General features: G+C 38.7%; 1 pseudogene; it reads right to left on the reverse strand.

Moving 5' to 3' along the window:
- Positions 1-3,269: 3,269 nt before the first annotated feature.
- On the reverse strand, positions 3,270-6,544 carry LOC124887369 (annotated as a pseudogene).
- Between the last annotated feature and the right edge of the window lie 2,436 nt (positions 6,545-8,980).

Consider the following 8,980-nt stretch of genomic DNA (forward strand, 5'->3'; position numbering starts at 1 on the left):
GCTTTCAGGAGTAACTGGACTCTTACCAGTGCTTTTTCCCAATAATCTAATCATAGCTTCATGAGTTTCCTCCATCATTTGCTTCATATCTCCTTGAGTAGAGCCTATCTCAATCAACTGTGACTCTATAGCCGATAGCTTAGAGTCCACCTCTACTTTATTAGCCTGCACTTGAGCTTCAATTTTTCTCATGTGTTCCTCGGCTTGTTTAGCCTTTGTAGAATCCGCTCCGGTCATTATCCACAAGTATAATCAAAATCTATGGCTTTGATACCAATTTGTAATAAACTCCAACAATCTCAACAAATTAAATCGACAACAACTCAACAATTACACTAACTTCACACTGAACAGTGGTCAAACAGTAATAACCAAATTTCAGAAATGACTAATTGAAATTCAATTAAATCGCAAATAGTACTAAAACTAAAGAAAAATCCTAGATAAGCTATCTCAGCAACTCGATTCCAAAGGTGAACAACCCAGCTCGAAGTAACTACATACCTGAATCAATAGTCAATTTGTAGATCAACTCATTTCCAATTAATTGAAAATAACTTCACTGGAAGGTAAGGAATTTGGAAGATAAGAACAGAATTGGGAAGAGGAAGAATAAGAATTTGGATTGAGATTTAGAGAAGAAGTTTTGGAAGGAACACTAGCTTAGAACATACCAATTTCACATGCCTTTCTTCTGTTTGTATTTGATATTTATACCCCCTTTTGAGTGAATCTCAACCCTTGATCTAATTTAACCACCACCCTTGATTACTAACTGCTGAACCTTATTTAAATAGGCTCTAATGGTGTCATTTAGTAGTGCTGGCTAATATGTGTAACGAATGATCATTACAGATGGGTGCACTTCTTTTTATTCAAGCAAACTTCCTTTTCTTGCTCTTTTTCACCAACAACCAACCTTTTATTCTTTTTTTATTCTTTCTCTTCTACTCTACCCTTCTTCATACCCAACTTATTTCATGCACCCCTATGATAGCCACCCTCAACTTAGGTTATTTTCCTACGTTAAGGTGCACAGTGTCCAAGGAGGACCAGGGCCAAAACAGGTTCATTATGATTTAAAAAGGAAAGGTGATAGGTATCTTCGAAAGAAAAATGGTCAATTAAGGCTCAAACCGGGATCAAGGGATATCATGCATTAGCGGAAGGTCATTTAGGCTAATAGTGACTTAAAATTCAAAAACGGCCTATGATCCTTTCCTAACCTCTATCTTTTAACTATGGTAAGATGAACCGGGCAAGTTCTAGATTTGACACTACAACGAGAAATCTGTATAGTCTCACACACCCATGGCACACAAGCAATATCACTGGCTACTACCTATCTAGTTCATGCAATTGTTTAGCAGTGATGATCAGGTAACTAAACTAATTCTATGATGAGATGCATAGTGGTCACACTAAAGTGCAATTCATACAGTCATGCAAAACAACCTTTGGAGAGGTGTTCAAAATCACAAAATTAGTTAACTACCTACAGAACTTGCACTACTCCTAGTTATTTACAGAATATGCTACAACAACATGATACCCTACACCCTCAACTTAAAATTAAAACAACTGAAACTAAGGGTTAGGGCATACCTGGAGTCAATCAAGTCTCAAATCATGGGTCCTCGACCCTACAGCAGTGTTATCCTTATCAGGAGCTTCCCTTTGCTCTGGTTCAGCTGTTCTGCTAGATGAGGCTCCTATAGATCTTGCTCGCAGTGCTTCTTCCCATTTCCAGTTATTCTCTCGGGATGCTTGCATTGCCCTTTTTAGATCCGCTTTCTCCTGTTTTGTCAACTAATCATCTACCTGCAGTGTCTTCTCTGCCTTATTTTTCTTCTTTTTCTTTACCTTTTTCTCAGCCTTTCTCTCATTCTCATCATCTTCTTATATCTTTCTTTTACCTTTTTCAGCTTCTTTGTTTTTCTTTCTTTTTTTCACTGGCTCTACAGTGAGATCAAGGATTAGAGGTTCATCCTCAGATTCCTCAATTGTCTGCCCTGCAGGAATCATAAAATGGTGTTGTTGTACTACCACCATCTCATCTTTTACCTTTTCTAAGGCCACTCTGAATTCAGCAAGCTCTGCTCCAGTCAGCTCCTGTGCCCTTGCATCAAAATAGTTCTCTAGATCTGCAACCCATGCAGGAAAAGTAGCAAAGGGCTCAAGAGAAGCCCTTATTCTTTTATCTACAGTAGTAGCAAACTGCTAAGCAAAGGCACGTATCTGCGTCTCATACCATCTGCCCTGTTTGGAAACTTTTCTGATATTAATAGGCTAGGATGCATCTTTCGCTGGTGCTGTAGGAACTGATGGAACTGACTCATCATCAGGAACTGAGCCCGCCTAATCAGCCTTAGAAGCTTGTACCTCAACTTTAGGTACTGAACTAGGGCCTGCAACTGATGGGTTCACCTCAGCCCTCACCCCTCTATCAAGTATCAGCCTTGGCTGATTTTTCTCAAAGTGAATAGGGTTATGGGTCTTGGTGGCATACAAAGTCTCATCAATCCCAGCAATATGTGGTACCCCTGCCTCTGTGCATAGCCTGGTAATCAGATATGGGAACGGATAAGTTATGTCAGACCTCGTTACCCGAATCTTGATCTCTTCAGCAATAATTTCCCTAAAATTCAGCTTAAGGTTTTTCACAAGACATGCAACCAATATTGCTCGATCATCACCCAGAATATTATCTCCGTCAGTCGGCATCAAATGAGTCCACACAATACCCCACCAAAATTTTGCCTCTTGAGTCAAAGAAGCCTTGTAAATACGCTCACTAGGTTGGTTCAGCCTTAAAGAATCTCTCTTAGCTATAAGTGTAGCTAACCAAGGATGCTGGTCCTCCTTACTCTTCAGACGATGGTAGAATGTAGGATTTATGACCTGAGAAGTGAAATTGGGTCCATGTAGAAATCTGTTGATAGTCGTATCAGAAATATCTATATTTACCCCACGAACTGAAAGTCTGGTCAGCAAAGACTGGTCTGCTGTGGTCTCTCCACTCTTGCACATGCTCTCTAATCTAGCCTGGTAATTCACATAGAACTCCTAGCCTACTGTAGGGAAAAATGGTTTACCTTCCTTAGCAGTCCATCCCAGCCCATAATCTCTGAATTTCTTCTTAACTGCAGAATACCCAGGCAATCCTATGATGATGACTCTCTTCTCTGGAAACACCGGCCTTCTGGTAGATCTTTTTTGTTCTAATCAACCCTTTGAGGCAGATTTCTTCTGCTTCAGGGATCTTCCATCTAGCACTCTCTCGAACCTCTGGATTCTTGCATTTTATCAAAGTTCCCTGAACTGGGGTTCCTTCTCAGTTTGAATCTTAGTCGCGAGAGTTTCAGAAGATGTTTCCTCAGAATCAGCCTTCTCAGACTCGGGCTGTTAGGACTTAGTTTGCGTAGAACCTTCTTGCTCAGAAGATTCACTCTCAGCTGGGGTGGTAGTCTCAGTATCATCCCTATTCTCCATTGCAGTGGTTTTAGGTGGAGGAGGTGCCTTTGGACTGGGTGTCTTTCTCCTCCACCTGAGAAGTTCCCCCGAATACATAATTTCTTAATGTTGTGAATCCTGGAAAGGACTTTCTTAGTGCAACAATAAGGAAGCAAGCCCGAAACAGACTGTATGTTTGACCAAACCAAGTTCCTCTCTCCATCAATGGATGAACTCGGAGGATCCGGCAAATAAAAGCTTCGGAGTTTCAGGTATCTCAGCTGCTTTATTTCCCCAGTTAGTTCTGGAAACTTTATAAATAAGTGAACTGATCCTTGAACGATGAAAGTTTGTAGATTCAATAATTTTCGAATTCCTCGAGGTATGCCAAAAGATGTGAGTGGAAAAGGATAGGTACCTCAACAAAAAGAGAGAGAGTATCTGCAGCGGAAAATCTGAGAAGTACATTGAACTCAAGTCCAAGACTCTGATTAAATTCAAATGACCAAGCTGAAATTGGAATTAGTACTGAGAGAAGGTGCAGCAAACAGGAAAACTGAACAAATTCTTCTCAACGGACTATTATCATCATTGGTATGTGTAAGAGAACTTAAAAAATTCTCATCCGTAAAACCAACACCAGTTTGTCGCCTTTTCTGTATGCTAATCAGCCCACAAGAGGAACGGTTTCTGTTTCATTATTTCCGTTAAACACAATGTTTTGTGTTTGTGCTTATCGCAAGCATAACACACGGACCAGGTCATGAACCCTACATGTCTCGAGTTTTCTTCCATCCGCACTTTTTTGGCTAGCTAAGACTAGACATCTATCGACAAGGTCCTGCAAACGGTTTTCAGCCTCTTCTTCGAGGTCACCCTCCAGCTTCAAGAACCCCTCAGCAATCCATAATCTCACCAATCTCTTCACTGAAATTTCACTGTCTTCCGGAAATATTCCAAGATACAGAAGGCATGCTTTTAAGTCATTAGGCAAGTGGTTGTAACTCAACGTGACCACGCGTAGACATTGTTCATCAGGATCTTTCGTTAAAAAAAACTTGATATTCTCAGCTACATTCTCCCATTCTTCTTTTGTGCTCTTAGATTTGGAGAGAATCCCAGCAACCACGACAATTGTTAGTGGTAATCCTTGACATTTGTTTGCAATTTGCTCCCCAATAGGCACTAATTCATGCAGGAATCTTTCATTTACAAATGCCTTTCTCTTAAAAAGGTTCCAACTCTCATCCGAATTCATGAGATTCATCTTTAAAAGAAGATGGGCTCGCGTAGAGCTACCTCAGTATGGCGGGTAGTCAACAATATTCGACTCTCATTATCATCAATTGGAAAACATTGTCTCGTGTCATCCCATGCTTTATAAGATACCTCCATATCTCATCCATGACAATAAGATACCTCTTTCGCTTCAAATGTTTCTGTAGTAGGTCTGCTAGTTCAGCCTCATCTCTGCTGTAGACTTTGTCATCGATTTTGAGTATAGATTGAAGAAGACTTAGCAGGATTTCTCCCGCATTATATTCTTTAGATATAGTAGCCCAAGCACGAACATCTAATCGAGACTGAATTGAAGGATGGTTAAAAACTTGTTTTGCTAAAGTTGTCTTGCCAATTCCTCCCATCCCAACAATTGGGAAGACTTTTAGTTCGTCGGAGGGGCATCTTGTGAGTTCTTCAAGAATCCTTTTCTTTTCCTTGTCACATCCCACCATACTGTCTGAAACTTCCAGATTAGTCAATTTTCCTGAACTAGTATCTTGTGCCAATGACCACATTGATGCTTGGCTACCTTTATGATCTTGAATCTTTTTCGACTCTTCTTGGACACGGTCAATGTCCTTTGCTACTTGTTGCAAGCTCTCACAAAGTTTCTCATGTGCTTTTCCTCTACGCGTTTCATCTTCTGCCCTCATAGCTTCTCTTACTCCAAATTCAATTTTGTCTTCAGCAGCATTCGGAAAACCTTTTATCCGCGCTTCCAAATCTGTCATTGCCCCATAACTACCGATTTGTTTCTCGAAGTTCTTGAGAAATGCTTCTACAGAACTCACTTTCTTATGAAGAGCTGCAATTTCTTCTCTGTGATAACAAGCAAGGGATAGCATTTGCGAATCAGATGTCAACAGCAGTTCCATCATTCTTATAAGAGATGCTATACTCGCGTAGGCCATATCTATTCTCCGGCTTCCAAAATGCAATTACGAATTGAAAGCTGCAAGCTGTAGAAGGTTGATAGTGATAAAATAACACAATTCACAAAGTTGCAAAAACAGTGAGATAAAAATTAAGAAATCAGGCAACTTCAGTCTGCACTCTTCACTATCGTATCTGTTACAGACTTTATGTTAAAAAGGCAGAAGAAAGAGTAGAAGAAGAAAGTATATTTCTTTGATGAGACTACAGTGCAGTTTATATACAGCTGAAATAATAGCATAAACTAACTCCTAGAATGTAGGAAAAGATAACTACGTCTAATACAACTAATGCCTAAATAAGTTGAACAAGTCTAATCCTAATCAAACTATATCTGTAGTACACAGTAAAACAATTTTACAACACTGTTAAACCACTAATGCTAATGCGCTATTACGCCCCCCTCAAGTTAGGTGTGAAGAGACAACATGTAGCTTGGGAAGCATTAACTGGAAAGCTGGCTTGGACAATGGTTTGGTAAGTGGATCTGCAAGTTGATCAGAAGAGTGTATGTGCCTCATTTGGACCAATCCATTACGGACCTGGTTACGAACAAAGTGAAGATCAACCTCAAGGTGCTTCATTTTGGTATGATGTACCGGATTCTCAGCAATGTACGTAACTCCAAGGTTATCACAAAGTATTATAGGTGTAGCAGGGAGTGACCAAGTGAGTAACCCAATTCGTTTCAGACAAGGCAGAAGCAACTGCACGATATTAAGCCTCAGTGGAGGATCTAGAGACCGTAGGTTGCTTACAAGAACTCCAGCAGATGGGCGTTGTGCCCAGATAAACAATGTAGCCCGAGATAGAGAGGTGATAATTGATGTCACCTACCCAATCACCATTAGTATAGGCATAGAGATCAGTCGATTTATGTGGGGAAATACGAATGCCATACTGGTATGTTTCTTTAAGGCAGCGGAGGTGTTGGCTTATTTAAAAGAAGATTGGGCAGCGAAAAGGGGGTTAAAATGGCTCTCAAAGGATTGAATAACTTTCAATAGCTTTCAATAGTATTCAATGATTTTATTGAACATCAAGGGGCTTTCAATAGCCACCTTACAATAGAAAAATCAGCAACATTCAAAATTTAAACTAACTAAAATGTCTCAACAAATCAAACAACCTAACTTAAATTCAAAATTCAAATTCATCCTAAATTAACTAACTTATTTGGTAAAAACTAGTGCAGTAACTTAAGCAATTTCCAACACTCCTCCTTGCTTTAGTTACTGCAATTTAGAAAACTGCTCCTCCTCTATTTTTGCTCTGGTACTAAATGCTGAATTTTTTTATTTTATTTTTTTGAATTTGCACTTTTTCTTTTTGATATTAATCTTTCGCTTCTTTCTTTGGATTCTTTGATGGAAAAACCCCATCAACAATATTGTTTTGTTTGAAAGAGCTTTCATCTAGACAATTATGGGAGTTACAAAATATTGTTGTAAGAATTTTTCTTCTTTCACAACATCACATAAAGCATAAGTTTTGAAATTTAATTTTATTTTCACTGACCAAACTTGATATTTTTCGCCAGTGAAAATATTTGGGGCATTCAATGAGAGACTGCTTCTTGACATCTTTTTGGTTGAAAATAGCCCAATGCTTTCAAAATAAGCACGTGTTGAAAAAGGTAGCCCTAATGGGTTAAAATGGAGCCCAGACGGGTTAAAAAGGTAGCCCTTATGGGTTAAAAATGGTATGGCAGCGCTTTGGAAGAACTCACAGATCCCGTAAGATCAATGAGGCTCTTGATACCACTGTTGGTTTTTTAAAAGAAAGATGGGGCAGCGAAAAGGGGGTTAAAATGGCTCTCAGAGGATTGAATAACTTTCAATAGCTTTCAATAGTATTCAATGATTTTATTGAACATAAAGGGGCTTTAAATAACCACCTTACAATAGAAAAATCACCAATATTCAAAATTTAAACTAATTAAAATATCTCAACAAATCAAACAACCTAACTTAAATTAAAAATTCAAATTCATCCTAAATTAATTAACTTATTTTGCTAAAAACTAGCGCAGTACACGGTGCTTGAGGCTACGAGTAGCCCCAAGCTAACACTTTGAACCATTTTCATTTAGTTCAACACAAATCAATGGGGTTTCCATAAATAATCCTCAAATATCAACAGAGTAATCATCATCCAAGAATAAAAGAATTTCAGAAAGATAACAAAATACGACTTGTTAGTCAACTCCCAACATCTATACTAGTCTGACAAGCCTCTAAGAAAATCAATAAAACCAGCGAGCCATTGAGACATGCCCCAACTGACTCATACTCAATTATCAAATCTAAATAATTCCGTGAAACCAACATTAGACATCATGTCCTCGGAACATGAGGACTCACCACAACAGAGGATGTAGAATAGCGTGCCCAAAGAATCACCGTCGAACCTGGAACTGAGCATCTGAACCTACATTCTGAGAAAATGCAGCCCACATCCGAAGATGTGGGTCAGTACCATGGAAAGGAACCGAGTATATGGGTGCGTATGTAGTTGTATAAACATCATCATCATAAATATTTATAAGAAATATGCAGGATGTATGAAAGACTCACATAGCCCGAAGAAAATCATCATAATCATGAGAGGATGAAATAAGTACAATAACACATGTGAGTCATCATATAATTTGTCAATCACTTTCAATTCATTAAGAATATCAATTCTCATAATGTAAATATCATTTAAATCTTTTGAAAGAATAACTTTCACAATTCCACTTTCAAATCACTTCACCATTCACCATACAAGGAAACACACACACACTGGGAGATCCTATAACCAACATAAACCATGTGAGCTACATGGAGTCCAACGTACAATCCATGTTGGGGAGAGCCGTCCAATCCTTGCCATCGGAGTATGACTATCGATATCAAATCCACACAAACTAGTGATCACTATATAAATCAGCCTCAGGCGTAGTCCTATAGGGGCACATAGTTCTAGGGAAGTAAGGTCGCTTTATACCTCCCACTCGGTGCTAAAGATTTCTCCCGGACATAGCTCAGATCATTTCAAAGACAATCCACAATAAAACAATTTTAGTAATATATAAATATACATCGGGAACCATCATGCTTCCCATCTATCAAAATCAACCACGTTGTAGATTTCTTTCACACTCGAGTTCAAAACAAATCCATTAAGACCAAAAGGTCAAATCATTCAAAATATCTCAAATATTCAACATCAACGTGCTTATAACACACACTTTCTAAAAAAAAAACACAACTTCCAATGGGGATTCACGACCCAAATATCAAAATCATGACAAATATCGTTCAAGATT

The sequence above is a fragment of the Capsicum annuum genome, chromosome 9 (genome assembly GCF_002878395.1).
Source record: "Capsicum annuum cultivar UCD-10X-F1 chromosome 9, UCD10Xv1.1, whole genome shotgun sequence".
NCBI lineage: Eukaryota > Viridiplantae > Streptophyta > Magnoliopsida > Solanales > Solanaceae > Capsicum > Capsicum annuum.